Source organism: Jaculus jaculus, chromosome 6, assembly GCF_020740685.1.
Source record: "Jaculus jaculus isolate mJacJac1 chromosome 6, mJacJac1.mat.Y.cur, whole genome shotgun sequence".
Classification (NCBI taxonomy): domain Eukaryota; kingdom Metazoa; phylum Chordata; class Mammalia; order Rodentia; family Dipodidae; genus Jaculus; species Jaculus jaculus.
The window spans coordinates 86,570,260-86,590,402 of record NC_059107.1 but is presented as its reverse complement, the minus strand read 5'-3'; the positions used below and the strand labels follow the sequence as shown (position 1 = coordinate 86,590,402).

The 20,143-nt window shown below is 38.7% G+C and overlaps 1 long non-coding RNA gene across 1 annotated transcript in view; it reads right to left on the bottom strand.

Annotated features, from left to right (window-relative positions):
- Positions 1-866: 866 nt before the first annotated feature.
- Positions 867-20,143, bottom strand: part of LOC123461670 — a 44,662-nt gene continuing 25,385 nt past the window's right edge. The window contains exons 2-3 of the long non-coding RNA XR_006637785.1: positions 1,882-1,978; positions 867-1,398 (exon numbers count right to left, since the gene is read on the bottom strand). This is a non-coding gene — a long non-coding RNA (uncharacterized LOC123461670). The remainder of the gene's footprint in view (positions 1,399-1,881; positions 1,979-20,143) is intronic.

Sequence of the window (20,143 nt, the reverse complement as noted above, 5' to 3'; positions counted from 1 at the left end):
AGGAAGAGTAAGAAGGTAACTAGTTAGAATGGTGGCTGTGACTGACAGTGTTCTGGGTCAAGGTCTCATGAACACTCAGAAGGGTATATCTAGTGAAGAGTACACTTTCATTCAATTTGAAAGTGAAAAAGTGTTTTGGAGTTTATTTTAAAATGTTAGTAAAGAGTGTTCTTATTTGTAATTCTCAAAACGTAAGTGCTTATAGTCTTTATTCATGTTTTAATTTTTTTAATATTTATTTATTTGTAAGCAGAAAGAGATAGAGAGAGAGAGAAAATAAATGAATATGGGTGTGCCATTCAAATGTACTCCAGATTCATGCACCACTGTGCATCTAGGTTTACTTGGGTACTAATGAAATGAACTTGGGTCATTAGGCATTGCAGTCAAGCTCCTTAACCACTGAACAATCTCTCCAGCCTCCCCCCACCATTATAATTTTAAGTAACCCAGACATTTTAAAAAATATATAAAGTACAGTGACCTGAAGCTTTTTTTTCTTTCGAGGTAGGGTCTCACTCTAGCCCCGGCTGACCTGGAATTCACTATGGAGTCTCAGGGTGGCCTTGAACTCATAGTGATCCTCCTACCTCTGCCTCCCGAGTGCTGGGATTAAAGGTGTGTGCCACCACACCCAGCTTGACCTGAATTTTTTAAGGTTTTTCATAATTTTTTTCTTAAAATATTTTTATTTACTTATTTGCAAGGATTGAATGAGAGAGAAGGTATATGCAGCATGTGCCAGGGCCTTTAGCCACTGCAAATGAAATCCAGATGGGCCACTTTGTGCATCTGGCTTTATGTGGGCACTGGAGAACTGAACCCGGACCATCAGGCTTTGCAAGCCAATGCAAAGTTGTGCCATTCTTCCAGCCCACAATATTCTTTCCTTGTCCTTCCTTCCTTTTTTTCCTTCCTTTCTTTTTCTTGAAATTTTTATTATGGACATACTTAGTAAGGATACATCATATGTTGGTACCATCCTTTCACTCGTCTCTGCCCTTATTCTGCTGGGGGCTCTCCTCAGTGGTGTTGCAGGTAATCCCCATAGGGTTGTGGCTTATATGTTGTGGGGGCAGAAGCCCGTTACAGGGGAGAGGCAATGCCTCTTGGCCTGATGACCCAAACTGTGGCTCCTACAATCTTTCTCACCCGTCTTCTGCAAAATTCCCTGAACTTTGTTGGGTTTGTTTTCAGTGATGAGCTCTTAGGATCCTCTGGATCTCTGCTTTGGTAGGTGTTGAGTATCCTCTGCATCTATCTCCTTCACCCTGGCACTGATTGTCAGGCTTTCCATGGAAAGTGCCTTCTTGTTCATCACCCCAGTTCCTCTGTGGTTTCAGCTGGGGATTGGTTGAAGTGCAAGGGATAGTTTATCTCCTTGGGTCTCACTACCTTCTGAAAAAGAAAAGCAAATTTTCAAACAGAGAGTGAAGTCAGCATAGGCTAAAAGGGATAAGCATTATTAATTTAGGGAAAACTTGATAGATGTAGTCCTTCTTAGGCAAAGACTAGTGAGAGCTTGACACTGAAGAGCATAATCTTTGTCTCTATAGGATTCTGACCTGTTTCCCAAATCCAGATATGTGTTCCTTTTCACTGAGCATATCTCTTAACCAATCAGAAAGCTATTGGTTACCCACTAAGGCTGTGTGCCACTGTTGCACTTATGTGTACATTTTGTCAGGGTATTTGCTTCCAAGTCACTTAAACCCCTAGTTGATCAAACTGTTGTTGGCCACTTCCCCCTAGTAGCTCATGTAGTGCTTTCCAGTACTAGATGGGCTAACTGTCTGGGGTCTGGCTGTCTTCTGGATTCCAACCAGGTCTCTCTGTGTTCTGTGCTAGCAGTATATGGTATCTATAGCAACAAGGCCTTACCTGTTGCCTCAGGTGGGTAATGAAGTGCTTTGACAGAAGCATGTCTTGTGTTGGGGACCTCATAGGACTCTCTGTGAGTAGCAGCTGCATTCTGGTACTGGGAGTTACAGTCCAGAACCAAAAAAAAAAAAAAAAAAAAAAATTAACATTAGGCTTTGTCCCACCCTCTTCAGGGCCCTTTTTTTCAGGTGCTCCCCCATGCTGCTGTTAAGGGTTCAATCTTTCAGTCTATCTTCAAGGATAAAGGTTTCTATGGTACAAGTTTATTGTGGGTTTAGTTTTGTGATTTATTCCCCCTGCCCTGCACTCCCCTCCCCCTCTCCGCAAGCCCTTCCAATCCCTATTGTGTGGACCTCCAGTTGCTTACCAGATATGCTAGCAACTTGAGCTGATCCAGGTTAGGAACCACAGATGAATGAGACCATGCGATATTTGCCTTTCTGTGATTGTTGAATTTGCTGTGTATGATCTGTTCCAAGTCAATCTAATTTTCTATAAATTTCATTGTATCATTTTTCTTACTGTTGAGTAGAATTCCATTATACCACAAGTTCATTAACCATTCATCCAATGAGGGGTATCTGGGTTGATTCCAGTTCTTAGCTATTATGAATTGAGCAGCTATATATGCGGTTGAGTAAATATCTCTGTACTGAAGCATGAAGTATTTAGGGTAAATGTCCAGTAAGGGAATATCTGGGTCTGTTGCCAGCTCTATATTTATCCTCTTCAGAAATCTTCATATGGATTTCCAGAGTGGTTGTGCAAGCTTACAATCCCACCAACAGTGAATAAGGGTTCCTCTTTTACCACATCCTCACCACCATGTGTTGACATTTGATGTTTTAAAAATTGTCATCTGTACTGGAGTAAGGTAGAATCTGATAGTCATTTGAATTTTCATTTCCCTGATGGTTAGGGATGTTGAAATTTTTAAAAAATATTTAACTTATTTATTTATCTGAGAGAGAGAGAGGGAGGGAGAGAGAGGGTGAGAGAGAATGGGCACATCAGGGCCTCTAGCTGCTGCAAGGCTACCTTGTGCATCTGGCTTGCATGGGTACTGGGAAACTGAGCATGGATCCTTTTGCTTCATAGGCAAGCATGTTAACCACTGAGCAGTCTCTTTTAAAACATCTCTAGTTTCATTTAAATAATATATTAGTATTATGTAGTATACTGTTTAGAGTTTCTTAAATAAGTTCACAACAATTTTTCATTTAAAACAATGTTCAAGTATACCTTAGTCTCCAAATTATTTCTGGATACTATTTATAGACTTGAGAGGAGAAAATTTAATATATTCATCTTTGTCTCTAACCCTACTTTGAAATCTGAATTTTTAGGTAACCTTTTTTAAATATAAAACTAAGAGTTACTTGCTGTGACTTGAATGTTTGTATTCTCAAAACTCTTATTGAAGTTGAGTTTACATTGTAACAATATTAAGTGATGGGGCCCAAGAGGAGGAGTTTAGGTTATGAGTGCCTCATAGATAGATCAATGCAATTATCTTGGGTTTTGATAATAATAAGAAATGTAAATTTTTTAAATCTACTACAAGCCCTCTGTGGCCATGTGATACCCTCTAATGTGGTATTATTACATCAAGAAGGCCCTGTCTAAATGTATAAATGTGTATCATTCCTCTTGAACTTCCTAGCCTCAGTATAGTAAGAAGCAAATCTCTGTTCCACATAATTTACCTACTAAATTATTTGGTGTTCTGTTATAGCATCAGAAAATTAACCAAGACAGAAAATTGTGAAAGTGTTGTATTACTATGCAAATCCTGGAAATGTGCAATGGCTCTAGAAATAGATGATGCTAGAAGCTCAAAGAACTTGGAAGTTCAGGGTAGAAAAAGCATAAAAGCATAAATTTCTGTGAAAATGGTGATTCTGGTGAGGACTCAAAAGAAAAAAAGGGATTACTTAGGTGGCTGTGTGTGGTCAGAGTGCTAGTTAAAATATGAACAAGAAAGACATTCTGATGAGGTCTTATGTGGAAATGAGATATAAGGTATAAGAAACTAGAATAAAGTGGTCTGAGATAGATGTAATTTGATGCAATTATGTACATATTTTAGGAATATGAATATGATGGAATGTGAGAGTGATAATCTAGAATGTATGGCAAAATAAAATTATCTTAGCACAAAACATTCAGTTTGTCTGTGGCTGCTTTTTTTTTATTTTATTTTTTTTCTCATTTTTTTAATATTTATTAACATTTTCCATTATTATAAAATATATCCCATGGTAATTCCCTCCCTCCCCACCCCCACACTTTCCCATTTGAAATGCCATTCTCCATCATATTACCTCCCCATTACAATCATTGTAATTACATATATACAATATCAACCTATTAAGTATCCTCCCCTCTTACTTTCTCTACCCTTTATGTCTCCTTTTTAACTTACTGGCCTCTGCTACTAAGTATTTTCATTCTCACGCAGAAGCCCAGTCACCTGTAGCTAGGATCCACATATGAGAGAGAACATGTGGCGCTTGGCTTTCTGGGTCTGGGTTACCTCACTTAGTATAATACTTTCCAGGTCCATCCATTTTTCTGCAAATTTCATAACTTCATTTTTCGATACTGCTGAGTAGAACTCCACTGTATAAATGTGACACATCTTCATTATCCACTCATCTGTTGAGGGACATCTAGGCTGGATCCATTTCCCAGCTATTATAAATTGAGCAGCAATAAACATGGTTGAGCATGTACTTCTAAGGAAATGAGATGAGTCCTTTGGATATATGCTTAGGAGTGCTATAGCTGGGTCATATGGTAGATCAATCTCTAGCTGTTTTAGGAACCTCCACACTGTTTTCCACAATGGCTGAACCAGATTGCATTCCCACCAGCAGTGCAGAAGGGTTCCTTTTTTTCCACATCCCCGCCAACATTTATGATCATTTGTTTTCATGATGGTGGCCAATCTGACAGGAGTGAGATGGAATCTCAATGTAGTTTTAATCTGCATTTCCCTGATGACTAGTGACGTAGAACATTTTTTTAGGTGCTTATATGCCATTCGTATTTCTTCCTTTGAGAACTCTCTATTTAGCGCCATAGCCAATTTTTTGATTGGCTTGTTTGATTCCTTATTATTTAACTTTTTGAGTTCTTTGTATATCCTAGATATTAATCCTTTATCAGATATATAGCTGGCAAAGATTTTTTCCCATTCTGTAGGTTGCCTCTTTGCTTTTTTCACAGTGTCCTTTGCGGTGCAAAATCTTTGTAATTTCATTAGGTCCCAGTGGTTAATCTGTGGTTTTATTGCCTGAGCAATTGGGGTTGTATTCAGAAAGTCTTTGACAAGACCAATATGTTGAAGGGTTTCCCCTACTTTTTCCTCTAGCAGTTTCAGAGTTTCCGGTCTGATGTTAAGGTCTTTAATCCATTTGGACTTAATTCTTGTGCATGGCGAGAGAGAGGAATCTATTTTCATCCTTCTGCAGATATATATCCAGTTTTCAAAACACCATTTGCTGAAGAGGCTGTCTCTTCTCCAATGAGTATTTTTGGCATTTTTATCGAATATCAGGTGGCTATAGCTACCTGGGCTTACATCTGGATCCTCTATTCTGTTCCACTGATCTACATGTCTGTTTTTGTGCCAGTACCATGCTGTTTTTGTTATTATGGCTCTGTAGTATAGGTTAAAATCAGGTATGGTGTTACCACCAGCCTCTTTTTTGTGGCTCAGTATTATTTTAGATATTTGAGGTTTTTTGTGATTCCAAATGAATTTTTGGATTGTTTTTTCTATTTCCATGAAGAATGCCTTTGGAATTTTGATAGGGATTGCATTAAATGTGTAGATTGCTTTAGGTAAAATTGCCACTTTCACAATATTGATTCTTCCAATCCAGGAACAAGAGATGTTTCTCCACTTTCTAGTGTCTTCTACAATTTCTTGCTTGAGTGTTTTAAAGTTCTCATTGTAGAGATTCTTTACTTCCTTGGTTAGGTTTATTCCAAGGTACTTTTTTTTTTTTTGATGCAATTGTGAATGGGAGTGATTCTCTGATCTCATCCTCTGTGTGTTTGTTGTTAGCATATATGAAGGCTACTGATTTCTGTGTATTTATTTTGTATCCTGCTACATTGCTGTAGGTTTTGATAAGCTCTAACAGCTTGCTAGTAGAGTCTTTAGGGTCCTTTATGTATAGAATCATGTCATCTGCAAATAATGATAACTTGATTTCTTCCTTTCCAATTTGTATCCCTTTTATGTGTGTCTCTTCCCTTATTGCTATGGCTAAGACTTCCAAAACTATATTAAATAAAATTGGGGACAGTGGACACCCTTGTCTTGTTCCTGATTTTAGTGGAAAAGCTTCCAGTTTTCCCCCATTTAGTAATATGTTGGCTGTAGGCTTATCATAAATAGCCTTTATTATATTGAGATATGTTCCTTCTATTCCCAGTCTCTGTAGGACTATTACCATGAAGGGATGTTGGATTTTGTCAAATGCTTTCTCTTCGCTTAATGAGATGATCATGTGATTTTTGTCCTTCAACCCGTTTATGTAATGTATTACATTTATAGATTTGCGTATGTTGAACAATCCCTGCATCTCTGGGATAAAGCCTACTTGGTCAGGGTGAATGATCTTTTTGATATATTCTTGTATTCTGTTTGCCAATATTTTGTTGATAATTTTTGCATCTATGTTCATGAGGGAGATTGGTCTGTAATTTTCTTTTTTTGTTCTATCTTTGCCTGGTTTTGGTATCAGGGTGATGCTGGCCTCATAGAAGGAGTTTGGTAGAATTCCTTCTTTTTCAATTTCCTGGAAAAGCTTAAGAAGCAATGGTGTTAGCTCTTCCTTAAAAGTCTGGTAAAATTCAGCAGTGAATCCATCTAGGCCTGGGCTTTTTTTAGTTGGGAGATTATTGATAACCGTTCGGATCTCCATGTTTGTTATAGGTCTATTTAAGTGATTAATCTCATTTTGATTTAATTTAGGTAGGCCATATAGATCAAGGAAATCATCCATTTCTTTCAGATTTTCATACTTTGTGGAGTATATGCTCTTATAGTATGTCCCTATGATTTTTTTGAATTTCTCTGGAATCTGTTGTGATGTTACCTTGTTCATCTCTGATTTTATTAATTTGTGTCTCTTCTCTCTTTCTTTTGGTCAGATTTGCTAAGGGTTTATCAATCTTGTTTATCCTTTCAAAGAACCCACTCTTTGTTTCATTAATTCTTTGGATTGTTCTTTTTGTTTCTATTTCATTAATTTCTGCCCTAATCTTTATTATTTCTTCCTGTCTACTGATTTTTGGTTTGCCTTGTTCTTCTTTTTCCAAGGCTTTAAGGCAAAGCATTAGGTCGTTTACTTGCGACCTTTCTAATTTCTTAATATAGGCACTCAAGGCTATAAATTTACCTCTTAGAACTGCCTTCATTGTGTCCCAGAGATTTTGGTATGTTGTGTTCTCATTATCATTTGACTCTATAAATTTTTTGATTTCCTTTTTGATTTCTTCATTGACCCACTCATCATTTAGTAGTGTATTGTTTAGTTTCCATGATTTTGTTTATGCTCTATAGCCTTTCTTGCTACTGATTTGTAGTTTAATTCCATTGTGGTCAGATAGAATGCAAGGAATTATTTCAATTTTCCTGAATTTGTTAAGATTTGCTTTGTGTCCTAATATATGGTCTATTTTAGAGAATGTTCCATGTGCTGCTGAAAAGAATGTATATTCTACAGCCTTTGGATGAAATGTCCTGTATATATCTGTTAAGTCCATTCCTTCTATGACCTCATTTAGTCCAGATGCCTCTCTGTTTATTCTTTCCCTGGATGACCTGTCAATTGATGAGAGTGGGGTGTTTGGTGTTATCTGTGACCTTAGTTCTAATAGTGTTTGTTTGATGAATTTGGGAGCCCCCATGTTAGGTGCATATATGTTTAGGATTGTAATGTCCTCCTGTTGGAGTGTGCCCTTAATCAATATAAAGTGACCTTCCTTATCTTTCTTGACTAACGTCGGATTAAAGTCTACCCTGTCTGATATTAGGATAGCAACCCCTGCTTGTTTTCTAGGCCCATTTGCTTGAAACACCATCTTCCAACCTTTCACCCTAAGATAATGTCTATCCTTTGTAGAAAGGTGAGTTTCTTGGAGACAACAAATTGTAGGATCCTGCTTTTTAACCCAGTCTGCAAATCTATGTCTTTTCGTTGGGGCATTGAGGCCGTTGATATTAAGACATATTATTGAAAGGTGTGTATTTTTGTTTGCCATTTGTGTGTGTGTGTGTGTGTGTGTGTGTGTGTGTGTGTGTGTGTATGTGTTTCTGGTTCTACCTTCACTCTCTTCTGTTAACTAGTATTTGAGTATTGCTTGTTTTTTCTAGGTTCCTTATATGTGTGTTTTTCCTTTTGTTCAGCATGGAGGATTCTATCAAGTATTTTCTGTAGAGCTGGTTTTGTCTTCAAATACTCCTTTAACCTGCTTTTGTCATGGAATGCCTTTATTTCTCCATCTATTTGAATGGATAATTGCAGGATAAAGTAACCTTGGTTGACAGTTGTTATCTTTCAGAACTTGGAATATATCACTCCAAGCCCTTCTGGCTTTAAAAGTTTGTGTTGAATAATCTGCTATAATCCTGATGGGCTTGCTTTTGTAGGTAACTTGATTTTTCTCTCTAACTGCTTTCAATATTTTTTGTTTGGTGTGTGTGTTTGGAAGTTTGATTATAATATGGCGAGCAGAGGTTCTTTCTGGGTTTTGTCTGGCTGGGGTTCTAATGGCTTCCTGTATCTGCATTGGCACCTCTTTCCCAATTTGGGGGAAATTTTCTTCTATGATTTTGTTGAAGATGCCTACTATGCCTCTGGAGTGGAGTTCTTCACCTTCTACTATGCCCTGAATTCTTATATTGGATCTTTTCATAGTGTCCTGAATATCTTGAAATTCCCACTCATACTTTTCTATAAGTTTGTCTTTCTCTTTGTTGGACTGCATTAGGTCTGCCACCTGGTCTTCTAGCTTAGATATTCTGTCCTCTCCCTCATCCATCCTACTGGTGAGATTTTCTACAGAGTTTTTTATTTCATTAACTGTGTTCTTCATTGCTAGTAATTCTGACTGGTTTTTCTTTATTATTTCTATTTCCTTATTTATGTCTTGTATTGCCTTCTTTATTTTATGAAATTGGTGTCCTGCATCTTCTTTGATTCCTTTGATTTCCTCTTTAAGTTCCTCTTTGACTCCTTTGATTTATTCTCTGACTTCTTTGAATATATTTACAATCATTCTTTTGCACTCTTTCTTGGGCATTTCCTCTAACTCTTTCTCACTGGAGGACATTTCTGATGCATTAATACTTTTAGGTGGGTTTATATCGTCTTGCTTTTTAGTGTTTCTTGTGTTATAATGTATATATTTTTGCATCTTGTATTAAGTTAATGCTTGGATTTTCTAGCTAGCTGTGTATTCTTAGCTGTATCAATTGATTTGATGTAATATATTTTCAGGGTAGGACCTTAAGGTGTTAGGTGTGGCTCTTAAGACTCTCAGAGTATCTACAAAGATGTTCTTAGGGGTTGAGTTTCCCTGCTATAGGAGTATTCAAGCAGGCTGAGTGGAATAAAATACAGGTAGATTCTAAAATTTAACTAAACACTGTACACATTCAATCAAAAACAGCCCCAAGTATATATGCAAGAGTAGTTATTATAATGCCCAGATCCTCTATCAACAAAGAGGTTAAGATTTCTGGTCTGTTGAGGGATCCAAGTCAGCTTGCAACCAAGTGAGACCCTTGCTTGGTGCAATCCCAGTTACCTTGGATGATTTTGGTCTCAGTCAAGTTTCTGCCTGGGCCATCAGGCTGCTGTTCTAATTTCTGGAGCTGGGCACTTGCTTTTCCTGCAGGGCAAACTGAGCCTGGCACGTGTGGCCCTGCAGATCAGCACCCCTGCTGCTGGAACTGCTACTGCTCAAGCTCCTGCTGCTGGGTCTGTAGTCACTGCTGCTGAAGGTGCTGCTGCTGGACCCACCGCTGCTGCTGCCTCTGCTGCTACTGTAGCTGCCACTGCTGGAGCCACCACTGCTGCTGAAGCTGCTGCTGCTGTGTCCACTGCCGCTGCTCCCCCTGAAGCTGCTGCTGCCGAGTCTGCTGCTGCTGCCACTCCTGGGTCTGCTGCTGCTGGGGCCACTGTTATCGGTGCTGGAGCCGCTGATGTTGCTGCCGAACTCAGCTCCTGCTTGGGTCCCACTTTTGGCATGGCCGGGTCCCAGGCTGCTGTTCTTTTTGCTGGAGCTGGGCTCAGGCTGTGGGGGAGGGGAGGGAGCCGCAGCTGCTCTGGTTCTCTCGCTGCTCCAAGCATTCTTCTACCTCGCGGTCTGCTCCTCCGCTGCTCGCTGCCGCTCTCCCTTCACGTTTCCCGAGTTGCGGAGAGCGCGGTGTGAGGGGAAGCTCCCGCACCTGGCTTTTCCTGCGGCTCGAGCCGAGTCTGGCGGCTTTCTGGTGCACCGCGGCCGTGGCGGTTGGCCGAGCTGTCGGAGCCGCTTTTCCCACCTGTGCAGGCTCTGGATGCTCTGGATCTCTCCTACTTCTCCGCTGCCACTTCAATTTCCTATACACCTCACTTTTTAGTAAAAGTGTGTATTTTGCTGAGTTTTTTTGGTCTTTTTTCCCCCCTAGGCTGCTTTGGCGTGGTACCTATGCCGCCATCTTAACCGGAAGTCTGTGGCTGCTTTTAACTGCTCATTGTTAAATGAGAGAGCAAAGAGATAACTTAAAGAGATAGTTTGTAATTAGAATGGACACAGAGCAGAAAAGCATGGAAAATGCTTTGGTCACATGGATTGAGAAAGCATCTTTAGAACTGGGAGAATACTCAGGTGTGGTCAAGCAAGTGTTCACTAGAGGGTCATATGGATGAAAGTGAGGCTGTATTCATCAAGAGTGGGTGAAAGACCTGCATAGGCCAGCCAGAGATTTTCATGATTGTACCTTTCATCATAGCCTCAGAGGTCTAGGATAACTGAGAATGCAAGAGACTAGCCAGCGGCGTCATACATTAGCTCATTGCTTTCCGCCATGTGATGACCTAGTCTAGAGACCCTCCATGGATACTGATGTTATGCTTTTATATGTGGAAGCTCCCTTAACTGTGAAGAATAGACTTATTTTCTTTGTAAATAGTCTAGTTTGTGACATTCTGTTATAACAATAGAAAATAGATGGGTAATACTTATTGTGGGAAACTTGAAAACTTGAAAAAAGTATAAAACAAACTAGAAACCAACTTTATTTCTTCATCCTACCATTATGATTTTGTACTCTGAATTTTTCACTTGAGCATGTGGAGAAAATTATGAGAACTGTGAGAACATGGCTCACTACCTAGGGTGCTGTTTCAGGGAAGTATCACACCTAAGGGAAAATTGTAAAGGCTTGTTTTATCTCATTCCCCCCAATATATGAACAGATGGCTGATTTATTACAAAAATTTCATAGAGTAAGTGTTCAATAAAGTATTTTGGAAAGGGAAAGAAAAACATTTTGAATGCACTAATTAGTGATTCTATCTTTTTCCCTTAAATCATTTCTTTGTGTTTCCCTTCTAACACACTGAATCTGTGACCTCACATATAATAGGCAAGTAAACTACCCCATAGTTATATCCCCAACCTTTTTTTCACCCTTTTATTATTTTTAAATTTTTTTCAACAGACAGAGAGAGAAAGAGGGAGAGAGAGAGAGAGAGAGAGAGAGAGAGAGAGAGAGAGAGAGAGAGAAAGAGAATGGGCATGCCAGATGCATGCACCCCCTTGTGCAACTGGCTAATGTGGGTCCTGGGGAATTGAGCCTTGAACCGGGATCCTTAGGCTTCACAGGCAAGCGCTTAACCACTAAGCCATCTCTCCAGCCCTCACCCTTTTATTTTTAAATAGAGTTTCATTTAGTTGCTCAATCTGGCTTTGAACCTCAGCTTCCAACTTATCAGCTGGGATGACAGGTCTACATCACCAGACCAGCTTCTGTGCAGCAACTTTCCATGTACTAAAGTTTTGATTATGTTTATAGCATAAAGTTTTGGTTGAATATTTTGAAGAGTAGCATAAACATTGTATAATTTCTAATTTAAACATGAATAAAGCTTGTGGAGTCTAATAGTCAGGTATGACAATTGCTATAATAAAAAATTCCAAATTTCAGTAGCTTATACTTCTAGCTCATATATAATCCAATAAGCATCATAGGGAAGGTAAGTAGAAGGCTTCATCTCCTCACAGTTATTAGGGAATCTAAACTCTGTCTGCAACTTCTTGTTGTTGATGTTTATGTTCTCAAGGGCTTCAGAGCATTCAACTAGGTATTTTTGTACTATTTGTTTTGATTTTCACTTTTTATAAGTTAATGATCAAAGCAGAGTACAAGACAGTTGGTACATTTGTTCTGAATGGTCCTGACCATGTATATTCATTTGCCTCAATTTTGAAGTTGCTAAATTTGACTACAAGAAATTTTTTTCTCCACGTCTCATTCTGTTACTGTAAATAGTTTTCCAAAATCTTATGCTCAGACTCTGTGTGGTGTCCAGTGATGTGGAAACCCACAGGCATCCTGCCACCCTCAGCAAGGGATTGCTTCTCAGTGTCATCTTGTTAGTTAGAGGAGAGGATTTGGTTTTCAAAATTCTGATTTTACCAGCTTTGTCTCATGGGTGTGGGTATTTGTTTTTCTATTGTTTTTTCTTTCCTCTTTTTCCCTAGACAGACACCTCTCTGTGTAGCCTAGGATAGCCTGAAACTGAGGGTTCTTTCTTTGTCTTCAGAGTGTTGGAATTACAGGTGTTACCCCATTCAGATTAGATGGGCCTTCATAAAAATGAAAGCATGCCAATAACTCAGATACTTTTATATACATAGAAGAAAAAGAGCCTTTAAAAGTTCTGGTGCTTCTTCCTCTTTTGATTTTTTGAAGCAGGGTCTCATTCTAGCCCAGGAAGAATTGAAACTCACTCTGTAAACCAGCCTAGCTTCCAACTCACAACAATTCTCCTACTGCAGGTGTTTATTAAAAGCATGTGTCACCACATCTGGCTTCAAATTTCTGTTTTTATTAAATGACTTGTATACTTAGAAATCTCAATCATCATATTACTTTCTAAATAAAGTCCTATATTATTTGAAGTATGTTAGAAGATGATAGACAACACATAGGCATTATCTGCTAGAATCTTCATGGGATACACTGCAGAAGTTGAATAACAGCTATAAGAAAAGGTAGGTACAACTCAATGTGTATAGGTTCAAGAGCAAAACAGTCATAAACTTTATGAAGCAGAACAGAACAGAAAAAAGCCCAGTCTGCATCTTAGAGATTGACAGGTTTTGGGGGACTCTCTCCTCCCAGTAAGAGGGTGACCTGAAACATGGCTTACTAAAGAGTGCAACTAAAAATCAGTCTCGTACTTTCAGGAGTAAGAAGAAAAGAGAAGGGAGACAAAAGTTACATGTAAAAATGAGAGAGGAAAGAGAGAAACCAGAAAAACTCTCTTTTTTTTTTTTTTTTTTGGTTCATTTTTTATTTATTTATTTGAGAGCGACAGACATAGAGAGAAAGACACGTAGAGGGAAAGAGAGAGAATGGGCGCGCCAGGGCTTCCAGCCACTGCAAAAGAACTCCAGATGCGTGCGCCCCCTTGTGCATCTGGCTAACGTGGGACCTGGGGAACCGAGCCTCGAACCGGGGTCCTTAGGCTTCACAGGCAAGCGCTTAAGTGCTAAGCCATCTCTCCAGCCCGAAAACCTCTCTTTTCAGTACTGCACAGAGCAGTGTGATGGCATTAAAAAAAAAAAAAAAAAAAAAAAAAAAAGACCCATGCTAACATGGTAGGTTGGCTAACCTGGGTCCTCTATATGCTGAACTCTTTCGTTTTTTGTTTTTTTGTTTGTTTGTTTGTTTGTTTTTGTTTTATGAGGTAGCATCTCGCTCTGGCCCAGGCTGACCTGGAATTCACTATGTAGACTCAGGGTGGCCTCAAACTCACAGCAATCCTCCTACCTTTGCCTCCCAAGTGCTGGGATTAAAGGCATGTGCCACCATGCCAGGCTTTACTCACTGAACTCTTAGGGAAACACAGAGAAAGTGTTTTGAGACTATAGGCTAAAACTTGCCAGCAGAATATCTCTAGATTGTAGGGCAAAAGCCCTGCATTAGAACTGCACAGTATTAAGTGTGGTAGAAATATGACACATTGGACATCTCAAGTGACATGGCCTGCAATCACAGGCCAACATGTGAAAGACTCCCATTTATAGTACTAGCAAAGAGAATATGATGGCATCTGGGGGTTCATGAAGGAGTGCCAAGTATTGAGGCTGGAACCATAAAGCAAGCAAGAGACTGCATTTAAACACTGTGCCCCTGTGATGGTTATATTTCTAGTCAATATGAAGGGACCTAAAATTACCTGTGATGGATTATGAAAATTAGGTTAGCTTCTGAGTATGCAGGTGAGGGAGTATCTTGGTTAGGTTAATTGAGTTGGGAAGACCTACCTTAACTGTAAGTGGGCACTATTAATGAGTTGAGGTCCTTAGCAGTATAAGAGAGAGAGAGAGAGAGTAGAGGGGGAGTGAGAGAGAGATCGGGAGAGGGCACACACTGAGCAGTCAACATTCATTGCTATCTGTTTTCTTACTGTTGGTTGAATGTGACAAGCTCTGCTTCAAGGTCTTGCCACCATTCCTGCCCACCTATTACGGACTGTAACATGATCTAAACTGAAACAAACCCTCTTCCCTTAGATTTTTGTCAGCTATTTTGCTCCAATAACAAGAAACTAATGAATACAATCCCTACCCTGCTCTTCTCTCTTCTTCATTTGGATTCCACCTTTGTTTGATACTAAATGTCAGTATATTGGGGCCAGCCTTGACTATCTTGTCCTCTCTCTTTTTTTCTCTTCTTTATTCTCTTATTCTTTTCCCTCTCACTTGTTTTCTCTTTATTTTTGATAGGCTGTCACAAAGAACACAGTGTGGCCTGGTTTTGGGCGTCTCTGTATCTCAGCCTCCAGAGAACTGGAATTGCTTGTGGTTGCTGATTGCATATTTTATACTTCTGTCTTTTCATCCTGCCAGAGATGCCTCATCGCCCTGCATTGTCTCCCTTGTTCACTCTCCCATGTACTTTTCTCTCCCATATTTTTCATTGTCATCCATATGTTAATCACTAGTCTCACTTAGATTTGTTCTTTTCAACTCATACCCACAGTAACTGATATCTTAGTGCATATGATGCTCCTTTTAGTTGAACTAGTGATGTTATTATTTTTTTTTAATTTAATTTATTAGTTTTCATTTCAGTGAATACAGGCAGTTTGGTACCATTATTTAGGCTCATCTGTGATCTACTCCCTCCCATTAGACCCTCCTTGTTAATGAAAATGGGTCGTGCGTTGTGGAGTTAGCCTCCAGTTATTAGTATGATAAATGTCTCTGCAAATCATGACCCAACATGTAACTCTGACATTCTTTCCACCCCCTCTTCCGCAAGATTTCCCTGAGCCATGTTGGGTTCATTTTTGGTCTGCTTCAGTGCTGAGGTGTTATTTTTTAAATTTTGATATCACTGTATATTCACAGTGAACCTACCTTTTGATAATGATCATTTTTTTCATCCAGTACTCTACTCTCAAAATAGTACTTGGGATTTAGCCTAGAACTCTTAGACCCTCAGTCTAGCAGAGAGAGAGAGAGAGAGAGAGAGAGAGAGAGAGAGAGAGAGGGAAACAAACAAACAAAAAACCACAAAACACCTCAATTCTACAGCAACCAAATCCCTCTTAATCAGTACAAACACTCCCACTGAAAGAATGAGGATGTTTAAAACAACAACCTCCCAACCCAAGATCTAACCCCAGGAGTACAAATCTCAATAAAGAAATGCAAGAAACATAAAAAACCAAGGCAATATTACTCCCCCCAAAGTTACTAATCCCATAGTAATAATCTCCAACAAGAACAAGTTACTTAAAATTCCATACAATCCCAAAGAATGGTTATAAGTATGTTCAAAGAAATTAAACAAATATGAATTAACTACAGAATGAATTTCAAGAAAAGATAAAAATTTAGTAAAATAAAGAAGTTAACATAAGATATGAAAGTAGATTTCAATGAAGAGCTGCACATGTTGAAAAAAATCAATTTAAAACTGCAAAGATCAAGAAGTTAAATGAAAGGCTATGTAAAGCTTTGCCAACAGAACAGATCAAGGGGAGGACACAGGACTACGGCTTGATGTCAGGGGATGAACTGGAAGATTTAGACAATGTCGATAAGTTAATAAAAACATATGAATAGAACATATGAGATCTATGGGACACTATGAAAAGACTAATCTATGAAGGAGAAGAATTTCATGCTAATGTCAGAGAAAAAAATTTTTTTAACAAAATCATAGTAGAAAAATTCCCCAAACTAGAGAATATGACTATTAACATGTGGGAGACATTTAGAACTGCAAGCAAGACCAGAAAAGAACATTCTCATGTTATAGATAATACACTGAATAAACAGAAAAAATATGAAGTCATATTGAAAACTGCAGAAAACACCAAGTCACCTACAAAGGCTGGCTCATCAGAGTAACCACAGATTTCTCAACGGAAACTTTAGAAGCCAAGGTGCCTTGGAACAATGCATTTCAAGCTGCCAAAGATAATAACTGCTAATACCAGAGTATAATACTCAGGAAAATGGCCATAATTTAAAGAGAAATAAAAATTTTCTATAATAATAAAAGAATCTAAAGGAAATAATGACCACTAAGTCAACACTACAGGAGATAGTTGAAGGCTTCCTTAAGACTGAAGAAAAAGGCAAACATATCCATGAACCTACAGGAAAGAGTAAGTCATGGTTGAGTGGTAATTGAATCAATAATAAATATGTGAATTTCAAACACTACAAGATCAACAAAACTGCACAGATAAATACACAACTTTCAATAATAAGTTTGAATATTAATTGTCTCAATTTCCCAAAGACTAGGTATTTGGATGAAAATACATAATCCATCTATGTGTTGACTTTAAGAAAGACTCCTCAGGGCTGGAGAGATGGCTTAACAGTTAAGGCATTTGCTTGCAAAGCTGAAAGACCTTGGTTCAATTCCCCAGGACCCATGTAAGCCAGATGCACAAGGTGGCACATATGTCTGAACTTCATTTGCAGTGGCTGGAGGCCCTGGCATGCCCATTCTCTCTCATAACTAAACAAACAAACAAACAAATAAATAAAATATAAAAGAAAAGAATCCTCACCATAAGACTGAAGCAACCTTAGAGTAAAAGGCTAGAAAAAATATATTTCATACAAATAGAACTAGAAAACAAATAAGTGTCACTGTGATATCTGAATAAAGAGACTTCAAACCAAAATTATTCAGAATAGAGAAAAAAGATCATTTCATACTGATTAATGGAACACTACACCCAGATGATTTCACAGTTCTAAACCTAAGCACACTGAGCACTTGTGTACCCACTCACTATAATAAACAACAGTGATAGGTCATCCAAACATAAATAGAGAAACATTGGAATTAAACTTCATCATAGTTCAAATGGACAATTGACAGAGAATTGCATTCCATCCCTAAACTGGAGAATGTGTATTCTTCTTGGTGGTTTATGGGACTTTTTCTAAAGGAATCACACAATAGGACACAAAGCAAGCCTTAAAAAGTACATGGAAATTGTATTATCTGACCACAGTAGGATAAAAGTAGAAATCAGCAGCAAGAGAAACATAAATGTAAACTAAAACCACATTGAGATTTCATCTCACCCCAATCAGAATGGCAGCCATTAAGAAAATACATGGCAAAAATTTTGATAAGGATGTGTATAAAAGGAAACTCTTCTATGCTACTGGTGATCATGTCAATTAGTCTAGTCACTATAAAAATCAGTACTGAGGTGCCTCAAAAAACTAAATTTATATCTATAATATGTTCATTTGTATTTCCTGAGGATGTTAATCAAACTATCATAGATATTTTCACATCCATGTTTACTATATTATTGTTCACAGTGCTAACTTACTGAACCATCTTAGATGTACCTCAACAGAGAAATGAATAAAGAAAGCTTTGCATATATACAAAGAAAAATTTTTTCAGTCATACGGGACAGTTTTGTCATTTGTAGAAGAGTAGATACAACTGGGGGTAATCATATTAAGCAAATTTAGTCAATGTCAGAAAGATAAATATCACATATGTTTCCTTATTTGTGGTTTCTTGTTTTTGCATGATACATGAAACCATTATATACATATATTATGAAAAGAGAAGTGAAACAGGGTTGTCCAACCTTTTGACACAGTGACGTGACATTGTTATCTACTATATACTGGGTTGCATTCAAGGCTATTTGGGGATTCATATGGTCCTTTGCTGGCAGGTTGGACATGTCTAGTAGGGAGCAAATGGGACTACATTGGTGACAGGGTGAGAAAGGGGGAGGTAGAAACAGATGGGGGAAGATGCTCAAAGTATATTATATATGTGTATGAAAATGTCCTCCATACAAATACACACCAATGCAAATAAAAAGACAATATCATCATCTCTGTAGCTTTCTGAGTATGGGGCTGCACCCGCCTGTCCATCCTGATCTATTTTTTCATCTTGTGTAACTAAACTACACCTTCATTCATTTTTCTGGGAACATGATGCCGTGGTTAAATGTGCTTACTTGCAAAGCCTGCCGGCCTGGATTCAATTCCCAACTCAGCCACAAATGGCACAAACAGTACATTTGCAGTTGCAAGAGGCCCTGTTGTGCCCCCTTACACATGCACACATATGCACAAATAAACAATAAGTAAGGGCTGGAGAGACGGCTTAGTGGTCAAGTGCTTGTCCGTGAAGCCTGAGATCCCTGTTCAAGGTTCGATTTCCCAGGACCCACGTTTGCCAGATGCACAAGGGTACACACATGTCTGGATTTCATTTGCAGTGGCTGGAGGCTACTCTCTCTGTCTGCCTCTTTCTCTCTCTGTTTGCCTCTTTCTCGCTCTGTCGCTCTCAAGTAAATAAATACAAATTTAAAAAAAATAAATAATAAATATTTTAAAAGCATATGTCAGTGTTGTAGTTACCCCTTTGTTGCTGGAACAAACCACTCAAACAGAAGCAGCATACAGAAAGAAAAGGTTTATTTCCAACCTGCAGTCTTCAGCAAAGTTTCACCATAAGAGTGAAAGCATGGCATGAGCAGGAAGCTCACTCACATACTGTCACACACCTGGGTGAAAGTATTCTGAGTGAGCTGGCTAGTTAACACCCAGTATGGGCTGGAGAGATGGCTTAGTGGTTAAGCGCTTGCCTGTGAAGCCTAAGGACCCCGGTTTGAGGCTTGATTCTCCAGGACCCATGTTAGCCAGATGCACAAGGGGACACACACGTCTAAAGTTCATTTGCAGTGGCTAGAAGCCCTGGTGTGCCCACTCTCCTCTCTCTCTCTTTGCCTCTTTCTCTGTCACTCAAATAAATAAATAAAAATAAACAAAAAAAATTAAAAAAAACACCCAGTATGACTGTACTAATATAATCAACCTAGCAGCACACCTCTTCTAGCAAGGCTCCACCACTCCCAAAAATTGCTACCAGCTGGGGAACAAATACTCAAAATACCCGAGGCTATGAAGCACATATTCCATTCAAACCATCATAAATTCAGCTTATATTACTTCATGTTCTGAAACTTCTCCGGTCTTCCCATTCATCTATTGCTTCTCCTCAGTTCTTTAGTGCATTAAGTATTATTTCTCTTTCAGGGTCAGTTGCATATGGCTTTGCCCAATAGATTTCTCATGTACTACATTTATATCTTTTTATGGACATGCATCCTTGAAACTATATTCTTGTATGTACTTCAATAATAAAATATCTTATGAACTGTTGATTGGTTTTGATTAAATTTTTAAAATTATGTTAATTTCCATCATCCACCTTTCTACTTCCCTTCCTTCCTTCTTTCCGTCTTCCCTTCTTCCTTCCTTTTACCTCCTTCCCTCCATCTTTCTTTCCTCCCTCCTTCCCTCCCTTCTTCCCTCTTTTTCCTGTTTTCTTTCTGCCTTCCTTCTTCCCACAAAGTATCTAGCCCAAGCTAGCTTCAAACTCCCTTGGTATTAGAGGATGACTGTAAACTGATCTTACTGCCTCTGTCTCCCAGATGTTGTGATT